The sequence below is a fragment of the Pongo pygmaeus genome, chromosome 1 (assembly GCF_028885625.2).
Source record: "Pongo pygmaeus isolate AG05252 chromosome 1, NHGRI_mPonPyg2-v2.0_pri, whole genome shotgun sequence".
In the NCBI taxonomy this organism is placed as follows: Eukaryota; Metazoa; Chordata; class Mammalia; order Primates; family Hominidae; genus Pongo; species Pongo pygmaeus.
In genome coordinates, this window is record NC_072373.2 from 185035781 (window position 1) to 185063654 (window position 27874).

Here is a 27874-nt window from a genome sequence, read left to right on the forward strand (position 1 = left end):
GACTCAAGTGATTCTCCCATCCCAGCCTCCCAACTAGCTGGGATTACAGGCATGTTACTGTCACGTCAGCTAATTTTAAAGTGTTTTGTACAGATGGCATCTTGCTCTGTTGCCCAGGCTGGTCTTGAATTTCTGGACTCAAATGATCCTCCTGCTTCAGTCTCTCAAAGTGCTGGCATTATAGGCATGAGCCACTGTACTCAGCTTTTTTTTTCTTCTATTTTTGAGACAGGGTCTCGCTATGTTGCCCAGGCTTGTCTTGAACTCCTGGGCCTGGGCAGTCCTCTTGCCCCTGCCTCCCAAAGTCCAAAATGCTGGGTTATAGGCGTTAGCCACCATGCCCAGGCTTTTTCTTAAGATGGGGTCCCTCTCTGTGTTGCGTACGCTGATCAAACTCCTGGCCTCAAGCAATCTTCCTGCTTCAACTTCCTGAGTTGTTAATTCATTTTAATTTTTGTACTCTGATTGTTAGTGAAGTCCTTTTGTTTATTGGTCATTTATAAAACTTGTTCACTTATGTTCTTACCTGCCTTCTTCTGTTGTGTTGATTTTTTTTGTAGTTCTTTACATATCCTGATAGTAATTCTTTTTTGAAGTCATTATTATGTTAATTTGGCTTCTAGATACTTTCTTATTCAAGCCACCATTGCATTTCACAGTGAAAAACACAAAGCCTGTCTAATGTATTTGCATACATTTAATGCAGAATTTGATCCCAACACTGTAATCAATAAACATCTAGGAAAATGTGAATATTACTGATAAAGTAATGGGAAGTAACTGAAGAATTTTGTGCAGCCTGAGTTTTAACTAAGACTTAATTTTTAATTAAAAGCAAAACCTACATTTTCAAAAGAGTTTGCCCCTCCCAAAAAAACCAGATTAGATAGCTTCTAGACTATATTAAATTATACCAAATAAATTTTTTTTTTTTTTTTTGAGACGGAGTCTTGGTCTGTCTCCCAGGCTGGAATGCAGTGGTGTGATCTTGGCTCACTACAACCTCTGCCACCCGGATTCAGGTGATTCTCCTGCTTCAGCCTCCTGAGTAGCTGGGATTACAGGCACCCGCCATCATGCCTGGCTAATTTTTAAATTTTTGTAGAGACAGGGTTTCACCATGCTGGCCAGGCTGGTCTTGAACTCCTGACCTCAGGTGATCTGCCCGCCTCGGCCTCCCAAAGTGCTGAGATTACAGGTGTGAGCCACCACTCCCGGCCACCAAATAAAGATTTTAATTATTATAAAACAAAGGTTTGTGCTTCAAAGAAACACTACCTCCACAAATGTCGAGCCAGTTCAGGTGCTGCCAATAGAATCCTAAAGAGTGATGTCTCTGGTTCATGTGAACAATTTCCACAGTCCATGTGCTTCGAGGACAATTCAGGCTCTAAGGCAGACCATGCTCTACAGAGCTGCCCCTTCACCACCTCAGTTACCACCCTACCTTGTGCTGGGCAGGCAGCACGTGGCTAGGAATGCTGCCTCCCTCAGGCTTCCCAAATCAAATCAAGGGCACATATGGCTCAGCCACACTTTTGCACTCATATTTACTACATACTTCTGCTTAACTTTATCCCTGAAAAATCTTAGACGGTTTGCTGTCACATGTCTGCTGCCCCAGATGAGTTACATGGATGCAGCAATGGACACATCCTCAAACACAGCATGAAAAGGGCACAGGAAGACTCTGGTCCAGCCCACTCCCACTTCAAAATAATTTGGCCTTAGGTTCTTCCTCTAAAAACACAAGTAGATATAAACTCTAACCATAAAATCATGAATCTATGGAACTTTAGAATAATTAACAGCTCCCAACACTAAAGTCCAGCTGTAAGGCAGTGTTTGTCCATGCTGGTGAGGCACCATCAGTACCAAACCCCAGACTCCAGTGTGCTGGGGACATCTGACGCCTGCCTGATAGTAATTCTTTATTACGTATTTTCTCCCTGCCCATCTTTTATCATTTTCGTTTTTATGTAGTTAAACCTTGGCTTGGCAGTGGTGGCTTACATCTGTAACCCTAGCACTTTGGGAAGCGAAGACAGGATTGCTTGAGTCCAAGAGTTCAAGACCAGCCTAGGCAACAGCACACCAACATGGCACACGTATACATATGTAACAAACCTGCACGTTGTGCACATGTACCCTAAAACTTAAAGTATAATAATAATAAAATTTTTAAAAAAAGAATAAATAAATAAATACAAAGTAAACCTATCAGTCTTTTCATTTATAACTTGTGGATTTTGCATATAGCCTAAGAGGTTTTGAAAATACTGTTTTACTCATGCTTTTATGACAGATTTCATTGAATATAAGATGCCATTGATTATAAGATGTACTTCTTGCCAATTAAACTATGACAATTCCCATTACTTAGAAGTTTAAATTTTTATTTAAGAGGCCTTTATGGACTTGATGCAGCATAGTTGTGGGTTTTGTGAGTCTCATTTTGTTGCCCAGGGTAGAGTGCAGTGGCGTGATCTCAGCTCACTGCAGCCTCGACCTCCCGGGTTTAAGCAATTCTCCTGCCTCAGCCTCCCAAGTAGCTGGGATTTCAGGCTCATGCCACCACGCCCAGGTAATTTTTGTACTTTTAGTAGAGACGGGATTTCACCATATTGGTCAGGCTGGTCTCGAACTCCTGGCCTCAGGTGATCCACCCACCTTGGCCTCCCAAAGTGCTGGGATTACAGGCGTGAGCCACTGTGCCCAGCCTATTAATTTAAAAAAATTAATTCTTCCATATTCTGCTATAGAACTTTTATAATTTTAATTTTCATATTTAAATTTTTGATCCATTCGGAATTTATCCTAGTATAAGGTATAAAACATTGATCCAATTCTATTTGCTTTTCAGATGACTACCTAGTTATGTTAACATCTTTTGACTAGTTCATCTTTTCCTTACTAGTTTAAGAAAATATCTCTATCATACACTAAATTAGCATATATATTTGAGCCTACTTCTGGATTTTCTGTTTTATTCCATTGTTCCATCTATTCAAATGTCAATCACACCAGAATTCAAGGATAAAAGTGAAATTTCAACCCACTGGGGGGAGAGTAGACTAATTAAAAAATTGTATTTAGACAATTAACTATCTGAAAAAAGATAAATGTTTATACCTAATTTCAAACACTGAAATAAACTCGAGATGAGTTAAGCATAAAAAACTGTCTACTACATTTCATCATTTCTAACTCTTTCACTATTTTGAAATTGAGATGTCTTAAAATTACTTCCAGGCACCTGTACATGTGCATCAAAACTTGTAAAATGGGTGTCAGTGGTTAAAGAAACACCTGGATATAATAATGTAGCAATCTCAAGAAATTATGCATCACCACACTCTTGATAGCATGAAATTAATTAATTAATTAATTAATCTATCCTCCATGCTTTTTCATGGCTTAATAGCTCATTCCTGTTTAGCAATGAATAATATCCCATTGTCTCAATCTACCACAGCTTATCTGCTCACCTATTGAAGAACATCTTGGTTGCTTCAATTAATTGACAATTATGAATAAAGCTGCTGTCAACACGCATGTGTGGGGTTTTTTTGTGGACATAAGTTTTCAGTTCATTTGGGTAAATATCACAGAGTGCAGTTGGTGGATTGTATGGTAAAAATATGTTTAGTTTTATAAAAAACTGCCAAACTCTTCCAAAATGGCAGTACCATTTTGCATTCCTTTTTTTTTTTTTTTTTTTTGAAACAGAGTCTCACTCTGTCACCCAGGCTGGGGTGCAGTGGTGTGATCTTGGCTCACTGCAACCTTCCGGGTTCAAGCAATTCCCTCCCTCAGCTTCCCGAGTAGCTGGGATTACAGATGTCCACTACCACGCCCAGCTAATTTTTGTGTTTTTAGTAGAGGTGGGGTTTCACCATCTTGGCCAGGCTGGTCTTGAACTCCTGACCTTGTGATCCACCTGCCTTAGCCTCCCACAGTACTAGGATTGCAGGCGTGAGCCACCTCGCCCTGCCCCATTTTGCATTTCAACCAGGAATGAAGAAAGAGTTCCTGTTGGTCCATATCCTTGTCAGTATTTGATGTCAGTGTTTTGGATTTTGGCCATTCTAGGTGATATATAGTAGTATCTCATTGTTATTTTAATTTTCAAATATCTAATGGCATACGATATAGTTTGGATGTTTGTTCCCTCTAAATCTCATGTTGAAATGTGATTCCCAATGTTGAAGGTGGGGCCTAGTGGGAAGTGATTGGATCATGGAAGTAGATCCCTCATGAATGGTTTAGTACCATCCCGTCGGTGATAAGTGAGTTCTTGCTCAGTTTGTTCATGTGACATCTGGCTGTTTAAAAGAATCTGGGACCTCCCCCTCCTCTCTGTCTCTTGATCTCACTCTCCCCATGTGACATGCTGCCCCCACCCCGTCACCTTCCTCCGTGATTGTAAGCTTCCAGAGGCCCTCACCAGAAGTAGATGCTGGCACTGTGTTTCATATACAGCTTCTAGAACCGTGAGCCAATTAAACCTCTTTTCTTTTTAAGTTACTTAATCTCAGGTATTTCTTTGTAGCAGTGCAAGAATGGCCTAACACAACATATGATGTTGAATATTTTTTCAAATACTTACTTGCCATCTGTATATCTTATTTGGTGAGATATCTGTTCAATTTTTTAATCAGGTTGTTTTCTTTTTTTTTTTTTTGAGACAGGGTCTCACTCTGTCTCCCAGGCTGGAGTGCAGTGGTGTGGTCATGGCTCACAGAAGCCTTGAATTACCAATCTCAAGTGATCCTCCCACCTCAGCCTCCTGAGTAGCTGAGAGTACAAGTGTGCATTAGCATGCTTGGCTAATTTTTGTATTTTTTTGTAGACACAAGATCTCTACCGAAAACACACACACACACACACACACACACACACACACACATTGAGTCTTCCTATCCGTGAATGTGAAATATCCCTCCATTTTATTTAGTTCTTCTTTGCTGTCTTTCATCAGAGTTCTGTGGTTTTTCTCATATAGATCCTGTATATACAGTCATAATGACATTTCAGACAATGATGGACTGCATACAAAATGGTGGTCCTATAAGATTATAATAGAGATGGAAAATTCCTGTGGCCTAGTGACATTGTGTACCGGTTGTAACATCGTAGTGCAATGTATTACCCGTGACGGTGGTATTGCAGGTGCTAATAATCCTACCACAGTGCCAGTTGTATAAAATATAGCACATATAATTATGTACAGAACGTAATACTTGATAAAGATAATAATTGACTATGTTAATGGTTTATATATATACTACATTATACTTTTAATTGTTATTTTAGAGTGTACTCCTATTTATTTTAAAAAAAAAGTTAATTGCAAAACCGTCTCAGGCAGGCCCTTTAGGAGATATTCCAGAATAAGGCATTGTTATCATAGGATATGATAGCTCCATGTGTGTTATTGTCCCTGAAGACTGTCTGGTGAGACAAGATGTGGAGATGGGTGACAGTGATATTATGATCCTGACCCTCTGTAGGCCTAGGCTAATGTGTGTGTTTGTGTCTTAGTTTTTAACATAATGTTTAAAGAGTTAAAAAAAAAAATTAATAGAAAAAACTTATAGAATAAAGAAAGAAAATATTTTTGTACAGCTTGGTACAATGTGTTTGTGTTTTAAGCCAAGTGTTACTGTGAAAGAAGCAATTATATTTTTAAATTTCATTTTGTGTGGTTTTTGAGATAGATCTCACTCAGTCACCTAGTCTGGAGTGCAGTGGCACTATCTTGGCTCACTGCAGCCTTGAACTCCTGGGCTCAGGAGATCTTCCTTCTTCAGCCTCCTGAGTATCTGGGACTACTGGCATACTGCCGTGCCTGGCTAATTTTTAAAATTATGTGTAGAGTTGAGGTCTCACTAAGTTGCCCAGGCTGGTCTCTAACTCCTGGGCTTACGTGATCCTCCTACCTTGGCTTCCCAAAGTACTGGGATTATAGGTGTGAACAACTGTACTTGGCTGAGGCCCCATTTTAAAAAATCACACTTAACACAAATTTATGTTTTCTTTCGATGGATACCCCTTCTTTCTTTTTTGAACTAGCTGTTGTTTACTGATAAATGGAAAGCTTAAAAAATGGATTATGGAGGCAGGGGTATTTGGTTTTGCCCCTGTACCTGCCTTAGGGAAGTTTGACTTTGTATATTTGCCAAACCTGCTGATAGCTTTACCCTGGGCAGAACCTGACAGTCAAATAATTACTCTTTGATTGTACTGATTATCTACTGTTTGTATGCATTTTATAGTTCATTGTTTTCTAATTCTATCTTCGTTTACTTTCTTTTGCCTACTTTCTTGGGCCTATTTTTTTGTTCTTTCTGTAGGATCTGGAATGTTATTCTTATCTCAGTTTTTCCTAATATTTCATATTTTCTAATATATGCATTTAAGCTTTAATGTTTCCTCTTTTTTATTTTTATTTAAAATTTTTTTAGAGACAACAGGGTCTCTTTCTGTTGCCCAGGCTGGAGTGCAGTAGTACAATCATAGCTCCCTGGTGCTTCCAGCTCCTTGGCTCAAGGGATCCTCCTGCCTCAGCCTCCTGAGTAGCTAGGCCTACAGATGCGCGACAATATACCCAGCTAATTTTTTTGACTTTTTTGTAGAGATAGAGTCTCACTATGTTGCCCATGCTGGTTCAAACTCCTGGCCTCAAGTGATCCGCCTATCTTGGATAGCTTGAGCTATCCTGGGCAAAATAGTGAAGAGACCCTGTCTAAAAAAAAAAAAAAAAAAAAAAAAAAAAAGGAAGTTTTTTTTTTTTCTTCTATGCTTTGAAACAGCTTAAGTGGTATTAAAATGATTTATTTCTTAAATATTTGGTAGAATTCCACTGTGAAATTCTGTGCCAAGTACTTGGAAAACTTTTCCTATTCTTCTAGGATAATTGATCTACTTAAGTTTTTGTTTTTCCTGAGGCCAATTTTTGTAAATTATATTTTACTAGAAAATTAAAATTTCTTATAACTTTTCTAATATATTTGCAAAGGGCTGAGTAAGATTTGACATTTAAAATTTTTTTCGTTAAATCCTTTTCAGATTTGTTGCAACTCTTAGAGTGTAGATCATAAGTCCTGCTATTAATTGTGTTTACTGATACTTCTTCATGGTTTATTTATTTATTTCTTGGAGACAGGGTCTTGCTCTGTCACCTAGTTTGGAGTGTGGTGATGTGATTATGGCTCACTGTGGCCTTGACCTCCTGGGCTCAGGTGACCTTCCTGCCTCAGCCTCCCAAGTATCTGGGATCACAGGTATATGCTGCCATGCCCACTGATTTTTTTTTTTTTTTTGGTAGAGACAGGGTCTCATTATCTTGCCCAGGCCGGTCTTGAATTCCTGGCCTCAAGTGATCCTCCCACCTCAGCCTCCCAAAGTGTTGGGATTACAAGTGTGAGCCACTGCACCTGGTCTTGGCTTTTTGTTTCTACTTTGAGTTTTAATTTTTTATTGAAAGCCCATCTTCAAGGGTAGATGTTTTTGTAATTGTCCAACTGGTTCTTCTTACCCATTTCCCAGAAAAGCCAATAAACTGAGAACAGCAGGAGTTGCAGCAGAGAAATAATTTAATAATCACAGAGCAAGCCAAGCAATGAGAATGAGAGATATTTCTCAAGTCTATCTCCCCAAGAATTTAGAGGCTAGGGTTTTTCGAGGATAGTTTGGCAGGCAGGGGGCTAGGGATTGGGGAGTGCTGATTGGTTGGGTCAAGGATGAGATCATAGGCGGTTGAAACTGCCTTCTTGCACTGAATTAGTTACTAGGTGGTGGTGGTTGGGGGTGTCACAAGACAAGTCAAGCTGGTTTCTTGTTATAGGTTGCCAATCCAGGTGGTGCCATCTGATGCATCAGAATGCAAGGTCTGAAAAATACTCAAACACCAGTCTTAGGTTTTGCAATAGTGATGTTCTCTGTAGGAGCAATTGGGGAAGTTACAAATTTTGTGACCTCTGGCTACATGACCCCTGAACCATAATTCTAACTGTGTGGCCAGTCTGTTAGTTTTATAAAGGCAGTTTCATCCCCAAGCAAGCAGGGGATTAGTTTCCTGAAGGGACTGTTATCATCTTTGTTTTAAAGTTAAACCGTGAGCTAAATTCCTCCCATAGTTAGCTTGGCTTATGCCCGGATATGGGCAGGAACAGTTAGCTTATGTGGTTAGAAGCAAGATGGAGTCAGCGATGTTAGATTTCTCTTACTGTTACAATTTTGCAAAGGCGGTTTCATTTTCCCTGGGAGTTATTTTATTCTAGGTTGTGGATATGTTCCAATATGATGAACTCACTTCTGCCTCTGCTGGGGTCAAATAGATTCTGGATGTGAACCTAAATGCTTTATTTTTATTTATTGGCTCAGTCTTTCTGTACAGTGTGTATGGTTCAAATTTGAATCCTAAACCTGAATCTTATAGTTGGCTGTTATTCCTCATTTGAGGCAATAGGGATAGCATTATCCCACTATGAATGCCTATTACAAAATAGAAGAAAGCTAGTTAAATGTATTTTGTGGTGTTTTAGAAAGTAATTGTTTAATTTTATGGTGAAAACATTATCAATGGGAAAGGGGGGAATAGGTCTGCTTATTTTTGGTTGCATATAGTATAGTCTGATACAGTATTTGGTAAACTACAGCCCTTGGACCAAAGTTTTAGAAATAAAGTTTTATTGGAACACATCTGTACTCATTGAGTACTTTGTAACAGAGACCATATGGCCCTCAAAGCCTTTTTTTTTTTTAATAGAGTCTCATTTTGTCACACAGGCTGGAGTGCAGTGGCATGATCATAACTCAGTGCAACTTTGAACTCCTGAGCTCAAGGGATCCTCCCATCTTAGCTTCACAAGTAGATAGGACTACAGGCATGTGCCACCACACCCAGCTAATTTTTAAATTTTTTTGTAGAGATAGTGTATCGCTATGTTGCCTAGGCTGGTGTCAAACTCCTGCCTCAAGCAATCCTCCCACCTTGGCCTCTCAAGGCATTGAGATTACGGGCATGAGCCACTGTACCTGGCCTTCAAAGCCTAAGATATTTACTGTTTTACCCTTTACAGAAAAAGTTGCCAACTCCAGCTCTAATAGCTGTAGTTCACAGGTAGGTGATGTTTAGTTTTATCTTTGATTACAAAGTACAGATGATTATCGAGCTTTAAAGGTCAGGTTAAATAAAAAGTATATCAGTGGTGATAAAAGGAAATATTTGACTTCTGGTGCAGGTAAGTTAAGGACTTTTAGTTGTCCTAGATAGCAAAATAAAGATTGGTTGATGGATTACTTTACAATTAGAGTGTGGATTTATGTAGTTTATTTGTATGCCTTTTTTTTTTTTTTTTTTTTTAGATGGATCTCGCTCTGCCACCCAGGCTGGAGTACAGTGGCATGATCTTAAATCATTGCAAACTCTGCCTTCCGGGTTCAAGTGATTATCCTGCTTCAGCCTCTCAAGTAGCTGGGACCACAGGCACGCACCACCATGTTCAGCTAATTTTTTTTTTTGTATTTTTTAGTAGAGACGGAGTTTTGCCATGTTGGCCAGGCTGGTCTCGAACTCTTGACCTCAAGTGATCCTCCCTCCTCGGCCTCCCAAAGTGTTGGGATTACAGGCATGAACCACCATGCCCGGCCAGTTTATTTGTCTTCCTTTAAAATAATTTAGTTTTGGAATTTAGGATCATCTGGTCATCCTTAAAAATAGACCTTAGTTGGCCGGGCACGGTGGCTCACGCCTGGTCTCAAGTGATCTCCCCACCTTGGCCACACAAAGTGCTGGGATTACAGAAAATCTCCTCTTTTAAGTGTGTTTAGCTTCTTAGAAATAATGAAAGTAGGTCGGATGTAGTGGCTCACTCCTGTAATCCCAGCACTTTGCCAAGACGGGCAGATCACCTGCTCTCAGGAGTTCAAGACCAGTCTGGCCAACATAGTGAAACCCCGTCATTACTAAAAATAGCCGGGTGCGATGGCGCGTGCCTATAGTCCCAGCTACTTGGGAGGCTGAGGCAGGAGAATTGCTTGAACCCAGGAGGTGGAGGTTGCAGTAAGCTGAGATCACGCCACTGCACTCCAGTCTGGGTGATAGAGACTGTCTCAAAAAAAAAAAAAAAAAAAAAGAAAAAAGAAAATTGGAATGATTAGGATGTTAGTGAAATTTATTTAGGGAAGAACTGAAGTATGTGGAAGTGGAAGTGGCACATGTGTGTGCAGTTGTGAAAGTAAAAGCAAATGGCATAATTGTGCCAGCTTCTAACCTCTAGTAAGTGGAAAAGCTTTTCAGCTGCAGCGTAGCAGTGGCTGACAACCTGTTTAAAGTTTCAGATTAAGAGTGCTTCTGTTGAGGATGTCAGAAAGAAAAAAGAGTGGTTCTGTTGGGATACAGTAAAAGGCTCTTGCTTTCTTTTTATAATAGTCCTAGTTTTGTTTGGGAGTATAATTGGAAACTTCCTAGAAAGTCTCCTTCCTTGAAATCTTGTAAGAAAATGATTGTTCTAGTCTCATGAGATAATTCAAGTACACGTCATTACCCATGATGTAAGTCTGTTGGTATGTATGTATTGTGAAAACTGTAAAACCTGGAATCCTATCCCACAGCAAAGTATCAATGTAAATTAAAAAAAAAAGCTTTAGTGAGAAATAATTCACATACCATAAAAGTCTTTCTTTAAAAATGAACAATTTTGGCCAGGCGAGGTGGCTCACACCTATAATCTGAGCACTTTGGGAGGCTAAGGCAGGCAGATCACCTGAGGTCAGGAGTTCGAGACTAGCCTGACCAACATGGAGAAACCTTGTCTCTACTAAAAATACAAAATTAGCCAGGCATGGTGGCGCATGCCTGTAATCCCAGCTACTCGGGAGGGTGGGGCAGGAGAATCATTTGAACCTGGGAGGCGGAGGTTGTGGTGAGCTGAGATAGCACCATTGCAATCCAGCCTGGGCAACAAGAGCAGAACTTCGTCTCAAAAACAAAACAAAAACAATTTTGCTGGGCACAGTGGCTTATGCCTGTAATCCCAGCACAGCACTTTGGGAGGCCAATGCAGGTGGATCACTTGAGGTCACGAGTTCGAGAGCAGTGTGGCTAACATGGTGTAATCCCGTCTCTACTAAAAATACAAAAATTAGCCGGGCGTGGTGGCACGTACCTGTAATCCCACTACTCGGAGGCTGAGGCAGGAGAATCACTTGAACCTGACAGGCAGAGGCTGCAATGAGCTGAGATCGCACCACTGTACTCTAGCCTGGGCAACAGAGTGAGACTCTGTCTCAAAAAAAAAAGAACAATTTTGTCTGGGTGCAGTGGTTATGCTTGTAATCTCAGCACGTTTGGAGGCTGAGGCAGAAGGATTGCTTGAGGCCAGGAGTTCAAGACCAGCCTAGGCAACATAGCAAGAGTCTGTCTCTATTAAAAAACAACAGGCTGGGCGCGATGGCTCATGCCTGTAATCTCAGCACACTGGGAGGTCGAGGCGGGTGGATCACCTGAGGTCAGGAGTTCGAGACCAGTCTGACCAACATGGCGAATGGCAAAACCCCATCTCTATTGAAAATACAAAATTAACTGGGCGTGGTGGTAGGCACCTGTAATCCCAGCTACTCAGGACGCTGAGGCAGGAGAATTGCTTGAACCCGGGAGGCAGAGGTTGCACTGAGCCAAGATCATGCCATTGCACTCCACCCTGGGTGATGGAGCGAGACTCTGTCTCAAAAAATAAACAAAAATACAAAACTACAACAACAAAGCAATATTACCACAAATGTAGTGATTTAAAAGAGCATATATTTATTATATCTGTTTCTGTAGTTTAAGAGACCCAGTCTGACTCAACTGGATTACTGGAATGCCTTCTTCAAGGTCTCTCAAAGCTATAGTGAAGGTGTCAGTTAGAGCTGCTCTCTTATGTGAAGTTCAGTTGGGGAAGGATCTGCTACTAACTTTGTGTGGTTGTTGGAAGCATTCAGTTCCTTGCAGGTTGCTGAACTGAGAGCCTCAAGTTCTTGCTGAAGGCTGCCTTCAGTTCCTTGCCATTATGGCCTTTTCTCTATGACAGTACACAATGTGGCTGCCTGATCCATTAAAGTCAGCAAACGAGAGTGTCAGGATCTCACTCTGTCGCCTGCAGTGGTACAATCTCGGCTAACTGCAGCCTCGACCACCCGGGCTCAAGTGATCCTCCCACCTCAGCCTCCCGAGTAGCTGGGACCACAGGCACATACCACCACACCCAGCTAATTTTTGTATTTTTTGTAGAGATAGGGTTTCACCATGTTGCCCAGGTTGGTCTCAAACTCCTGAACTCAAGCAATCTGCATGCCTCAGCCTCCCATTACAGGCATGTAATGCACCTGGCCCTACAGTTGGGATTACAGGCATGAGCCACTGCACCTGGCCCTACAGTTAATTTTTAAATAAATGTTTTTGATTTAGGTTAAAGTCACCTTTGGCATTTTTCTTTTCTCTTTTTTTTTTTTTTTTTTTTGAGACAGGATCTTGCTCTGTTACCCAGGCTGGAGTGCAGTGGTGTGATCACAACTCACTGTGGACTCAACCTCTGGGGCTCAAGCTATCCTCCCACCTCAGCCTCCCAGGTAGCTGGGACTACAGGCACATGCCATCACACTTGGCTAATTAAAAAAAAAAAAAAATTTGGTAGGGACAGGGTCTCGCTATGTTGCCTAGGCTACCATATTGTGTTGGTTAGAAGGAAGTCACAGATTCTGCTTATTCTCAAGGGGAGGGGGACTACACAGCAGCATGAACACAAGGAAGTGGGATCATGAGAGCAACCTAGAGTCTGTCACCACACACACATTACAGTGGGAGTATAAAAAGGACATAATCTGAGGAGGGAGATGATCTTCCTGAGAAAGTAAAGTTTAAATCGAGACCTGAAGAGTACTTAGGAATTAGCTAGATGACATCTCATTACAAAAGGAGTAGGTTGGAGATAAGCATTCTAGGCAGAAGGAACAGTATTCATAGGTTTAGATGAGTGAAGTCTGAGGTGCAACTGAGGATCTCTGAAAAAAGTCCAGAATGGCCAGAGCAGATGGTCAAGGAGAGATTGGTGATTGATGAAATGATGTTGTAGAGGTAAGCAGAGGTTTATTGTTGAGGATCTCATCATTTATAGAGGTCTTCAGGGATAAAGATTTTGGAATTTTATCCTATAGGACTTGCTTTTAAGCAGGGCATAATGTGTTCTGATATGCTTTCTGAAAAGATTGGTCTGACTGCAAGACATCAAATGAATTGGAGAGGGTAAGAATAGATTCAGTTTGGCAGCATTCCAGTTGAAAGATGTGATGTGATTTGTATATCACAGGTGGAGTGGGGGGCTTGGCAGTGAGGACAGAAAAGAGTGAAATGATTTGAAATATTAAACATGTTTTATAATATATCATTTTTTTTTTGGGATGGAGTCTCGCTCTGTCACCCAGGCTGGAGTGCAGTGATATGATCTCAGCTCACTGCATTCTCTGCCTCCTGGGTTCAAGCAATTCTCCTGCCTCAGCCTCCAGAGTAGCTGGGATTACAGGTACGCGTCATCACATCTGGCTAATTTTTGTATTTTTAGTAGAGACAGGGTTTCACCATGTTGGCCAGGCTGGTCTTGAACTCCTGACCTCAGGTGATCTACCCACCTCAGCCTCTCAAAGTGCTGGGATTACAGGCATAAGCCACCACGCCCGGCAAAGCACACTTGTAGTGTTACAGAGATCTAATGAATATATAGAGCACTTTGTACAATACCTAGTACATCAAGGAAATAGCAACTTCTATATATGTGTGTGTGTATATATATATATACACATATATATGTGTTATATGTTTATTTATATGTTTATATATATGTTATATATATATATGTGTTATTATATCTGTTTTTGTAGTTTAAGAGTCCAAGTCTGACTCAACTGGATTACTGGATTGCCTTCTTCCAGGTCTCTCAAAGCTATAGTGAAGGTGTCAGTCAGAGCTGCTCTCTTATGTGAAGTTCAGCTGGGGAAGGATCTGCTACTAACTTTATGTGGTTGTTGGAAGCATTCAGTTCCTTGCAGGTCGCTGAACTGAGGGCCTCAAGTTCTTGCTGAAGGCTGCCTTCAGTTCCTTGCCATTGTGGCATTTTCTCTATGACAGCACACAATGTGGCTGCCTGATCCATTAAAGTCAGCAAACGAGAGTGTCAGGATCTTACTCTGTCGCCTGCAGTGGTGCAAATATATGTGTGTGTGTGTATATATATATATATATATATATACACACACATATATGTTATATCTGTTTATATATATATGTGTTATTATATCTGTTTCTGTAGTTTAAGAGTCCAAGTCTGACTCAACTGGATTACTGGATTGCCTTCTTCCAGGTCTCTCAAAGCTATAGTGAAGGTGTCAGTCAGAGCTGCTCTCTTATGTGAAGTTCAGCTGGGGAAGGATCTGCTACTAACTTTATGTGGTTGTTGGAAGCATTCAGTTCCTTGCAGGTCGCTGAACTGAAGGCCTCAAGTTCTTGCTGAAGGCTGCCTTCAGTTCCTTGCCATTGTGGCATTTTCTCTATGACAGTACACAATGTGGCTGCCTGATTCATTAAAGTCAGCAAACGAGAGTGTCAGGATCTCACTCTGTCGCCTGCAGTGGTGCAAATATATGTATATATATATATACACACACACACACATATATATATATATTATATATATATATTTTTTGAGACCGAATCTTGCTCTGTCACCCAGGCTGGAGTACAGTAGTGCGATCTTGGCTCACTGCAGCCTCTGCCTCCCCAGTTTAAGTGATTCTCCTGCCTCAGCCTCCTGGGTAGCTGGGAATACAAGCACGCACCACCATGCCCAGCTAATTTTTAAATATTTTTAGTAGAGGTGGGGTTTTGCCATGTTGGCCAGGCTGGTCTTGAACTCCTGGCCTCAAGTGATCCACCTGCCTTGACCTCCCAAAGTGCTGGGATTACAGGCATAAGCCACCGCGCCCAGCCCCTGGCCCCACTATTTTTTAGGTGTGATTTTATTTTTGATGATTATATAAAATGAGATGCCTTGTTTTCTTACCATTATCATATTTTTCATAGCATGATTGATCATTCCCTCCTTTGTCCCTTCTGTATGTTTTATACAGTCTTTTATTGGAGCAATGATACCTTTTTTTGGGGGGGCCTTGGCAAAGTGTGGTGGCTCACACCTTAATCCCACCACTTTGGGAGGCAGAGGCGGGCAGATCACATGAGGCCAAGAGTCTGAGATCAGCCTGGTCAACGTGGTGAATCCCCATCTCTACAAAAAGTACAAAAGTTAGCCAGGTGTACTGGTGCATGTCTGTAATTCCAGCTACTCTGGAGGCTGAGGAATGGGAATCGCTCGAGGGAGGCAGAGATTGCAGTGAGCCAAGATCATGCCACTGCACTCCAGCCCAGGTGACCTAGCGATACTCTGTCTCAAAAAAAAAAAAAAAAGAAAAGTGACGGTTGAGGGGCGCTTGCTTTGTTGCCCAGGCTGGAGTGCAGTGGCACAACTTTAGCTCACTGTAACCTGGAACTCCTGGGCTCAAGTGATCCTCCTGCTTCAGCCTCTTGAATGGCTAGGACTACAAGCATGTGCCACCAGCATGCCTGGCTAATTTTTAAATTTTCTTGAGAGATGGGGTCTTGCTATGCTGCCCAGGCTTGTCTTGAACTCCTGGGCTCAAGCAATTCTCCTGCCTCAGCTTCCTGAGTAGCTGGGACTACAGGTGTTTGCTACCATGCCTAGCTGGGTTTGAGTCTTGGCTCTACCACTTACAAACTTTCTGACCTTGACTTCTGTGCCTCTGTTTCCTCATCTGCAAAATGAGGATTGTAATAATATCTACCTTTAGAGTTGTTGAGAAAATATAATGAACTATTATGTGTAAAGCATTAGAATAATGTTATAAATAAGTCACCCTATTTAAGGGCTAGTTATTATTTCTGTTACATAGGTAGCTAATATCTATGGAGCTATTTCTTTGACCTAGGTATTGTATTAAGAACATGTATACATTTTATTGCATAGTATCTATAACAATCTTGTAAGTAGTTACACTTTCATTTCATAAATGAGAAAACTGAGCTTCAAAGATGTAGAAACTAAAAGAGCTAGTATCTGCCATCTGCTTGATACTGAAAAATTGATTCATTCACGTTCATGGTTATACATTTATTATTTAGTGCATATGCAGTTTGTCATGCAAACTGTAAATTTCTTGCAGTGTTGTAACAGTTGTGGTTTAAGGAAAGTAAGAGGAACATTTTAGTAAGTGAATGTTATGTTATTTTGGGATATTTTATTTTTGTGCTTGAATAGGTAAAGGTTTTATATTTTCTGTTTGAGAGCTTTGTCTGAGAACTTAGATACTGGATATCAAAATGCTGGTGCTTCTACAGTGGCCTCAGTGTCACAACTGTACTAAAAACTGACTAATTTTTTAACCTTCCAAACAGTAACTTATGAAATTGTCTAGAGAGTGAATCTTTTCTCTTTTAAATGTGATTATTGTTGTAGTCCGAATCTAAAATACTTAAGGTTTTTTCTCGGATTATCACTGTCTTATTTCATGGTTGTGTTTGTTTCTCTGTATGCCTTTCTGAGATCTCACTGTAAAAGTTTTCATCAAACCAAATACTGCATATTCTCACTTATAAGTGGGGGCTAAGTGGTGAGAACACATGGACACATAGAGGGGAAGAACACACAGTGGGGCCTATCGTAGAGTGGAAGGAGAGGATCAGGGAAAATAACTAATGGGTACTAGGCTTAATACCTAGGTGATGAAATAATCTGCACAACAAACCCTCATGATACAAGTTTACCTGTGTAACAAATCTGCATGTGTACCCCTGAACTTAAAACTTTTATTAAAAGTTAAAAACTTAAAAGTTAAAAAAGTGTCTTCATCAGTGGTGTGTGATATTATTTTAACAAGGTGCAGTACTTGTATTTTTTTTTTTTTTTTGAGACAGAGTCTTACTCTGTCGCTGAGGCTGGAGTACAGTGGCACCGTGTCAGCTCACTGCAACCTCCATCTCCTAGGTTCAAGCAATTCTGCTGTCTCAGCCTCCCAAGTAGCTGGGATTATAGGTGCCCACCACCATGCCTGGCTAGTTTTTATATTTTTAGTAGAGATGGGGTTTCACCATGTTGGCCAGGTTGGTCTCGAACTCTTGACCTCAGGTGATCCACCTGCCTCAGCCTCCCAAAGTGCTGGGATTACAGGTGTGAGCCACCGTGCCCGGCCAGTGCGTCTATGTTTTAATAACTACTCTATCAGAAAAGAGTTTAGCTCTATAGTCATGGAAATATATAAAGCAACTTTTGTTAAGATGGCTAAGAACTGGGCAGTAAGGATGATGTGAGATAGTAGATGTTCTACTTAAAGGTAAAAGTTAGGAGAAAGCCTATTAGGTATTTCTGACATACCAGTTTTCACAGTCACTGGGTGACTGAGATGTCAGTATATACCAAGACTATTTGGGGAACAAAAATTAAATGCTCCCAAAAAGACTACTTGGAAGTATTCAGAAGCATCCCCAAACCCCAACATCTATGAGCAACACTTGTGTGTGTCTGTAACAAAAAAGGTTTGCTTGTCTGTCTCATATCAAACCAGCCATTTCAGAATTTAACTGTTCCAGATAGTCAGAGAGTTAAGGTAACCTTCAAAATCTAGAAAAAGTATTTTATAAAATTCAACATCCCTTTATGATAAAAACTCTCAACAAACTAGTCATAGACAGAACATACCTCAACATAATAAAGGCCATATATGACAAACCCACACCTAATCTCATACTGATAGGGAAAAGCTGTGAAAGCCTTTTCTCTGAAAACTGGAACAAGGATGCTCACTTTCACCACTCCTATTCAGCATAGTACTGGAAGTCCCAGCTGCAACAGTGAGGTAAAAGAAAGAAAGAAAAGGCATCCAAATTGGAAAAGAGGAAGTCAAATTGTTCCTCTTTGCGGATAAAATGATCTTATATCTAGAAAAACCTAAAGATTCTACCAAAATCTTTTAGATCTGATAAATTCAGTAAAGTTACAGGATTCAAAAATCAATGCACAAAAATCAGCATTTCTATACACCACTAATTAGCTGAAAAAGAAATCTAGAAGGCAATCCCAATTACAATACAGCTACAAAAATTATAATAAAATACCTAGGAATAAACGTAACCAAGAAGGTGAAATACTCTACAAGAAGAACTGCAAAACACTAATGAAAGAAATTGAAGAGGACACAAACAAATAGAAAGATATCTCATGCTCATGGATTGGAAGAATTAATATTGTTAAAATGACCATGCTACCCAAAAACAATCTACAGATTCAATGAAATCCCTATCAAGATACCAATGTTGGGTCAGGCGCAGTGGCTCACTCCTGTAATCCCAGCACTTTGGGAGGCCGAAGTAGGCGGATCTTCTGAGGTCAGGAGTTTGCGACCAGCCTGGCCAACATGGTGAAACCCCATCTCTACTAAAAATACAAAAATTTGCCAGGTGTGGTGGTGCATGCCTGTAATCTCAGCTACTCGGGAGGCTGAGGCAGGTGAATCGCTTGAGCCCGGGAGGTGGAGGTTGCAGTGAACCGAGATCACATCACTGCACTCCAGCCTGGGCGACAGAGGGAGTCTCCATCTCAAAAAAAAAAAAAAAAAAGAAGATACCAATGTCATTTTTCACAGAAAGAGAAAAAGCAGTCCTAAAATTTGTATGGAACCAAAAAAGAGCCCAAATAGCCAAAGCAGTCCTGAGCAAAAGGAACAAAGCTGGAGGCATCATACTACCTGAACTCAATATATATTACAAGGCTATACTGACCACAACAGCATGATATTGGTATAAATCAGACACATAGACCAATGGAACAGAATAAATCCATGTGTTTACAGCTAACTGATTTTCAACAAAGGTACCAAGAACATACATTGGGGACAACACACTTTCTTGAATAAATGGTACTGAGAACATGGTATATTATATATGCAGAAGAATGAAACTGGATCTCCATCTCTTACTATATACAAAAGTCAAATCCAGTCACACCAGTACACTCCAGCCTGGGCAAAAGAGTGAGACTCCATCTCAAATAATAAAATAAAGATAATTTAAAGACTTAAATGTAAAACCCCAAACTACAAAACTACTAGAAGAAAACATAGGGGTTTCAGCATGTTATTCTGGGTCTTAAAAAAAAAAAAAAAAAGAATACTGGGCAACATAGTGAGACCTTGTCTCTACAAAAAAAAAAGAATACTGGGCAACATAGTGAGACCTTGTCTCTACAAAAAAAAAAAAAAAGTAGGCCACAGTGGCTTACGCCTATAATCCCAGTACTTTGGGAGGCTAAGGCAGGAGGATCACGTGAGCCCAGGAGTTCGAGATGAGTCTGGGTAATATAGTGAGACCCTGTCTTTAGAAAAAAAAAAAAAAAATTGGCTGGGTACAGTAGCCCATGCCTGTAATCCCAGCACTTTGGGAGGCCAAGCCAGGCAGATTGCCTGAGCTCAGGAGTTTGAAACTAGCCTGACCAACGTGGTGAAACCCTGTCTCTGCAAAGAATACAAAAAAATTAGCTGGGTGTGGTGGCATGCGCCTGTAGTCCCAACTACCTGGCAGACTGAGGTGAGAGGATTGGTTGTGCCTAGGAGGTTGAGGCTGCAGTGAGCTGTGATCACACCGCTGCACTCCAGCCTGGGTAACCCTGACTCAAAAAAATAAAAAATTAGCCAGCCATGGTGGCGCACACCTGTAGTCCCAGCTACTTGGGAGGCTCAAGTGGGAGGATTTCTTGAGCCTAGGAGTTCAAGATTGCAGTGAATTATGATCAAGCCACTGCACTCCAGCCTTGGTAAGAGAGAGAGACCTTGTCTCAAAAAAAGAAAAAAAAAAAAGAAAACAGAGGAAACACTTCAAGACATTGGTCTAGGCAAAGATTTTATGGCAAAGACCTCAAAAGCATAGGCAGCAAAACCAAAAATCGACAAATGGGACTATATTAGACTAAAAAACTTCTGCACAGCAAAGGAAACAATAGAGTGAAGAGACAACCTTTTGAATGGGAGTAAATACTTGTAAACTATTTATCCAAAAAGGGGCTAATATTTGGAATATACAAGGAACCCAAAAACTCAACAGTAAAAAATAAAAAACCATCTCTCCCCACCCTGATAATCCCATTTAAAAATTGGCAAAGGAAATGAACAGAAATTTCTTGAAAGAAAACATAGGAATGGTCAACATGTATATGAAAAATGCTCAACGTCATAAAAAATTTGCTAATCAGGGAAATGCAAATCAATACAATGAGATATTATCTGATTTAGAATGGCTACCATCAAAAAGACAAAAAGACCCCATCTCTACAAAAAAAAAAAAAAAAAAAAATAGCTGGATGTCGTGGTGCACACCTGTAGTTTAAGCTATTCGAGAGGCTTAGGTGGGAGGATCGCTTGAGCCCAGATTGACACTACAGTGAGCTGTGATCGTGCCACTGCACCCCAACCTGGCAATAGAGCAAGACCCTGTCTTAGACAAACAAAAACAGGCCAGGCATGGTGGCCAGTGCCTGTAATCTCAACACTTTGGGAGATTGAGGCAGGTGCAATTGCTTGAGCTCAGGAGTTCGAGACCAGCCTGGGCAACATGGCAAAACCCTGTCTCTACTGAAATTACAAAAAAAATTAGCTGGGCATGGTAGGTACGTGCCTGTAGTCCCAGTTACTTGGGAGGCTGAGGTATCGCTTGAACTGAGGTATCGCTTGAACCCAGGAGGTGGAGGTTGCAGTGAGCCGAGATTGCACCACTGCAACCAGCCTGGGTGACACAGTGAGACTCGGTCTCAAAAAAAAAAAAACGGCTGGGTGCGGTGGCTCATGCATGTAATCCTAGCACTTTGGGAGGCCAAGGTGGGCAGATTGCCCAAGCTTAGGGGTTTGAGACCAGCCTGGGCAACACGGTGAAACTCCATCTCTACTAAAATACAAAAAATTAGCTGGGTGTGGCGGCATGTGCCTGTTGTCCCAGCTACTCAGGATGCTGAGGCAGAAGAATTGCTTGAACCCGGGACGTGGAGATTGCAGTGAGGCGAGATCATGCCACTGCACTCCAGCTTGGGTGACAGAGCGAGACTCCATCTCCAAAAAAAAAATAAAAAATAAAAAAGGTAATATTCAATAGGAGAGTATGGTGACTATCATTAATAATGTATATATCTTTTTTTTTTTTTTGAGATGGAGTCTGGCTTTTTCACCCAGGCTGGAGTGCAGTGGCGTGATCTCGGCTCACTGCAAGCTCTGCCTCCCCGGTTCACGCCATTCTCCTGCCTCAGCCTCCCGAGTAGCTGGGACTACAGGCGCCCGCCACCACACCCGGCTAATTTTTTGTATTTTTAGTAGAGACGGGGTTTCACCGTCTTAGTCAGGATGGTCTTGATCTCCTGACCTCGTGATCCGCCCACCTCGGCCTCCCAAAGTGCTGAGATTACAGGCGTGAGCCACCACGCCCGGACAATGTATTGTATATTTCTAAGTAGTTAGAAGAGCTGACTTGAAATGTTCCCAATACATATAAATGATAAATACTCGGCCTAGTGTAGTGGCTCACACCTGTAATCCTAGCACTTTGGAAGGCCGAGGCAGGAGGATCACTTAATGCCAGGTGTTTAAGACCTGCTTCCTAAGTAGCTGGGACCACTATGCCTGACTATTTTTATTTCTGTAGAGACAGGGTCTTGCTTTGTTGCCCAGGCTCAAGTGATCCTCCCATCTCAGCCTCCCAAGTATCTGGGACCCACCACCACGCCTGGGTAATGTTTTTTGTATTTTTTGTAGATATGGGGTTTCACCATGTTTCCCAGGCTGGCCTTGAAACTCTTGGGTTTAAGTGATCCTCCTGTCTCAGCCTCCCAGAGTGTTGGGATTACAGGCATGAGCTACTGTGCCTTGCCCTAAAAATCTTTTATTTTCTGGTTCTTGCTTTCCATGCTAGACTCATCACAAGCTTGCAATTCCTTAACATGTACCCACCAGGCCTTGAGCCAAACCCAGTTTCTCACCATTCCTTAGAATATCCCATGCTCTTATTCCTCTGAGACTCTGCACATGCTTTTACACCTGCTCAGTATGCCCTTTCCTTGCTTGTTCTATTTGACAAGCTCTTTCTTATTCTTTAAGAAAACTGAAGGATGACTTCCTCTGGGAATCCTTCTCTGACCCTTTCAAGCAAGGTTTTTACTGGTGGCCAGTAAAAGGTTGAGTATCCCTTATCCAAAAGCTGGGAACCAGAGGTGTTCTGGATTTTGGAAAATTTTTTTGAATATTTGCATTATACTTACTGGTTGAGCATCCCTAATAACTACTCTTGATGCGCGCATCATGTCTTTGTTCCAGGCTATAATAAGGGGGAAGTAAAAAGTACAATTTCATCAAGAAAGCAATAGCATCCCCAGAAATTCCATGCAGCAATTCCCACTTGCATCTTTTTTTTTTTTTTTTTTTTTTAGATAGAGTCTCGCTCTATTGCCCAGGCTGGAGTGCAGTGGCACAATCTCGGCTCACTGCAACCTCCATCTCCCAGGTTCAAGCGATTCTTCTGCCTCAGCCTCCTGAGTAGCTGGGACTACAGGCACGTGCCAACATGCCCGGCCAATTTTTTGTATTTTTGGTAGAGACAGAGTTTCACCATATTAGCCAGGATGGTCTTGATCTCCTGACCTCGTGATCCACCCACCTCGGCCTCCCAAAGTGCTGGGATTACAGGCATGAGCCACTGTGCCCGGCCTCTTGCATCTTCCTATTAGTGCTATGTAACATGGACTCTCCTAGTTGCAAGGAAGATTGCCAGGTCGGGTTTCTTTCAGTCACAAAAAAGAAGAAAATTGGTGTTGAGTAAATAATTCGTATTGTTTAATCTGCTTACTTTTCAGTAGATGGGTTCTAGGCCATAAACTCAATTTTTGTCCAGGAAGTGTAAGTCACTGGAGGATTATCTCCAGAATTTTTTGGGTGATTCTGCCTTATAAAACTGTAGCTCTTTACACTAACTACAAATATAACGCAACCTATATTTCTGTCCGTCCATATATTAGTAGCAAGTGAGGGGTAACCCACATTTCTGTCCAGCCATATTCTTGGGGGCTTGGCTCAAGCCTTTTATAGAACCACACATGAAATGTCACCAAAGAGGAAGCAAAAAGATGCAACCCTTGCCAGTGACTTGTCAGCCACCACAAACCCAACAGTCATGTGCCATGCTACAGTACAAACTAACCCTAGCTATCTCATCATCAAGTGCTCTCTCACAACACAAACTAACCCTTGGTACCCCGAAAGTCAAAGAAATCAGAGAGATCAAAGGCAAAAGAGAGCAGAGCTCAGACCTGAGAGAGATTTACTCACAACTCTATTTTTTCTGTTTGTTTGTTTGTTTTAGATAGGCTCCCACTGTGTTGCCCAGGCTGGAGTGCAGTGTCTTGATCATGGCTCACTGTAGCCTTGATCTTCTGGGCTCAAGCGATCCTCCCACCTCAGCCTCCTGAGTAGCTGGGACCACAGGTGCACACCACCACACCCAGCTAATTTTTGTATTTTTTTGCAGAGATGTGTTTTACCATGTTGCTCAGGCTATCTTGAACTCCTGGGCTCAAGTAGTCTACCTGCCTCAGCCTCCCGAAGTGTTGGGATTACAGCTGTGAGCCACCATACCCATCTTCACAACTCTTTAGGCTCCATGAGAAGACAGATTCTCCTCCAAAAAGGGGTTAGCAGAGCTTAGGGTCTCAGGGTCTTCAGCAGTCTCCTTCAGGTCCCTTTGTGGTAGCCACATCTGTTAAAGGACAAAATTAGATAAATATAATTTAAAGATTTCAATAGTCTTTATTGCTATTCTAGAGTCCAGCAACTCTTCATTTCCTAAAATAGAATAAGTGTACCAATGAGCTGAGTGGAAGAATTTGGCTTTATAGTCAGAGAAGGGCTTAAAAAAGCAGAAGCAAAGACCCGAGAGTGTATTATTAGCCCTTTCAAAGTTCTTATAACACAAAGGCAGGGATATAAAACAACAGAAAAGTAGCTATTTGTTAGCATCAACTTACTTCAGGCTACTTCTTTTGTGTAAGAGTTAAAGCAGAGAGACTTTAGTTATGCCAACTGAAGATTGAAGCTGGCCAGTTTGGGTGATTGGCTGTTATCTCTCTCCTGATTTCTTGGAAAGTCAGATAACAACTTAGTGGAACAACTTAGTAGAACTTTAGCACGGGTAACTCCGTTTTCATTTTTAGTCTCGTCTGTTAAAGCCTAATGCAGGAACTCAATCCAAAACCGTTATGGCCTCCTGTAATTTTTGTTTAGTAGCATTTTGGTAAATTTTGTCACATATACTTTTAAAAAAATGCCTGTCTTTGAGGAAGGATTAGATCAAAGATGCTACTTTTGTTATTGAAATGTTCCATATCCTTACTAATTTCTTGTCTTCTTGAGCTTTCAGGTTTAAAAAAAAAATTTTTTTTTTTGAGTTTGTTTTTTAGATGGAGTCATCCTCTGTCGCCTAGGCTGGAGTGCAATGGCACAATCTCAGCTCACTGCAACCTCTGCCTCCCGGGTTCAAGCGATTCTTCTGCCTCAGCCTCCCAGGTAGCTGGGACTACAGGCACGCACCATCACGCCCGGCTAATTTTATATTTTCAAGAGACAGGTTTTCACCATATTGGCCAGGCTGGTCTAAAACTCCTGATCTCCACCGCACCTGGCGAGCTTTCAGTTTTTGAGAGATGTGTTAAAATGTCTCATAATATTTAGGGGCCGGGCGCGGTGGCTCATGCCTGTAATCCCAGCACTTTGGGAGGCCGAGGCAGGCGGATCACAAGGTCAGGAGATTGAGACCATCCTGGCTAACATGGTGAAACCCCATCTCTACTAAAAATACAAAAAATTAGCCGGGCATGGTGGCACGTGCCTGTAGTCCCAGATACTCGGGAGGCTGAGGCAGGAGAATGGCGTGAACCCGGGAGGCGGAGCTTGCAGCGAGCCGAGATCGTGCCACTGCACTCCAGCCTAGGTGACAGAGCGAGACTCCGTCTCAAAAAAAAAAAAAAAAAAAAAAAAAATCATGGATTTAGAGCTGGGCGCAGTGGCTCATGTCTATAATCCCAGCACTTTGGGAGGCTGAGGCAGGCAGACTGCTTGAGCCCAGGAGTTTGAGACCAGCCTGGACAACATGGCGAAACCCTGTCTCTAAAAAAAATATATAAAAATTAGCTGGGCATGGTGGTGCACACCTGTGGTCCCAGCTTCTCAAGTGACTGAGGAGGGAGGATTGCTTGATCTCAGGAGGGGGTGGCTGCAGTGAGCTGAGGTCATGCCTAGTAGATAATATTTATGGGTACATGAGATATTTTGATACAGCCATACAACGTGTAATAATCACATCGGGGTAAATGGGATATCCATCACCTCAAGCATTTATCATTTGTTTGTGTTGCAAACTTTCCAATTATACTCTTAGTTATTTTAAAATATACAATTAAATTATTGTTGAGTGTAATCACCCTGTTGTACTAAATCTTCTTCATTCTATCTAGCTATATTTTTGTACCCATTAACTGCCCCCACTCCCCCACACCCCACACTACCCTTCCCGGCCTCTGTTAACCATCATTCTACTCTGTCTCTATGAGTTCAATTGTTTTATTTGAGCTCCCACAAATAAATGAGAACATGTGAAGTTTGTCTTTCTACGTCTGGCTTGTTTAACTGAACATAATGTCCTCAAATTCCACCCATGTTACAAATGACAGGTTCTAATCCTTTCTTATGGCTGAATAGTACTCCATTGTGTGTATGTACCACATTTTCTTTATCCATTTGTTTGTTGATGGACACTTAGGTTGCATCCAAATCTTGGCTATTGTGAATAGTGCTACAATAAACATGGAAATGCAGATATCTATTTGACATACTGATTTCCCTTCTTTTGGTATATACCCAGCAGTGGGATTGCTGGATCATATGGTAGCTCTATTCTTAGTTTTTTGAGGAACCTCCAAACTGTTCTCCATAGTGGCTATACCAATTTACATTCCTACCAACAGTGCACGAGGCTTACCCCTTTCTCCACATCTTTGCAAGAATTCTTTTTTTTTTGAGACAGAGTCTTGCTCTGTTGCCGAGGCTGGAATGCAGTGGCGTGATCTTGGCTCACTGCAACCTCTGCCTCCCAGGTTCAAGTGATTCTCATGCCTCAGCCTCCCAAGTAGCTGGAATTACAGACATGCACTACCATGCCTGGCTAATTTTTGTATTTTTAGTGGAGATGGGGTTTCACCATGTTGGCCAGGCTGGTCTCCAACTCCCGACCTCAGGTAGTCCTCCACCTTGGCCTCTCAAAGTGCTAGGATTACAGGCGTGAGCCACCGTGCCCAGCCTGCAAGAATTCTTTATTGCCCTTCTTTTGGATAAAAGCCATTTTAACTAGGGTGAGATGATATCTCATTGTAGTTTGGATTTGCATTTCTGTGATGATCAGTGATATTGAATACCTTTACATATACCTGTTTGCTGTTCGGATGTCTTCTTTTGAGAAATGTCTGTTCAGATCTTTTGCCCATTTAAAAAATCTGATTGTTAGATTTTTTTTTTCCTATAGAGTTGTTTGAACTTCTTATATATTCTGGTTATTAATCCTTTGTCAGATGGATATTTTGCAAATATTTTCTCCCATTCCATGGATTGACTCTTCACTTTGTTGATTGTTTGATTTGCTGTGCAGAAGCTTTTTAACTGGATGTGATCCCATTTGTCCATTTTTGCTTTAGTTGCCTGTGCTTTTGGAGTATTACTCGAGCAATCTTTGCAGACCAATGGGAGAGTTTCCCCCAATGTTTTTTTGTAGTAGTTTCATAGTTTGAGGTCCTAGATTGAAATTTTTAATCCATTTTGATTAGATTTTTACATATGGCTAGAGATAGGAGTCTAGTTTCATTCTTCTGCATGTAACTATACAGTTTTCCCAGCACTATTTATTGAAGAGACTGTCCTTTCCCCAATGTATGTTCTTGGCACTTTTGTTGAAAATGAGTTTATTGTAGATTTATGGATTTGTTACTGGATTCTCTATTCTGTTCCATTGGTCTATGTTTCTGTTTTTATGCCAATACCATGTTGTTTTGGTTACAATAGCTCTGTGGTATAATTTGAATCAGGTAATATGATTCTTCCGGTTTCTTTCTTTTTTTCTTTTGAGACAGAGTCTCAGCTCTGTCGCCTAGGCTGGAGTGCAGTGGTGCAATCTTGGCTCACTGCAACCTCTGCCTCCCGGGTTCAAGCCATTCTCCTGCTTCAGCCTCCCGAGTAGCTGGGATTACAGGGGCATGCCATCATGCTCAGCTAATTTTTGTATTTTTTTTTTTAGTAGAGACAGGGTTTCACCATGTTGGCCAGGCTGATCTGAAACTCCTGACTTCAGGTGATCCACCCACCTCGGCCTCCCAAAGTGCTGGGATTACAGGCGTAAGCTACTGCGCCCGGCCCAGCTTTTTTTCTTTTCCTCAGGATGGCTTTGGCGATTCTGGGTCTTTGTGATTCCATAGAAAGTTTAGTATTTGAGTAGTATGGGAATTTTAAAAATATTGATTCTTCCAATTCATGAACATGGAATATCTTTCCATTTTTTTGTATCTTTAGTTTCTTACATCAATGTTTTATAATTTTCATTTTAGAGAACTTTTTTATTTGTTTGTTTTTGAGACAGTCTTGCTCTGTTACCCAGGCTGGAGTATAGTGGCACAATCACAGCTCACTGCAGCCTTGACCT

At 41.4% G+C, this 27874-nt stretch overlaps 1 protein-coding gene across 3 annotated transcripts in view; it reads left to right on the plus strand.

Moving 5' to 3' along the window:
- The window catches only part of TESK2 (testis associated actin remodelling kinase 2), a 149912-nt gene that overhangs the window by 38047 nt on the left and 83991 nt on the right, over positions 1 to 27874 (plus strand). The gene's annotated exons all lie outside the window — the stretch shown is intronic.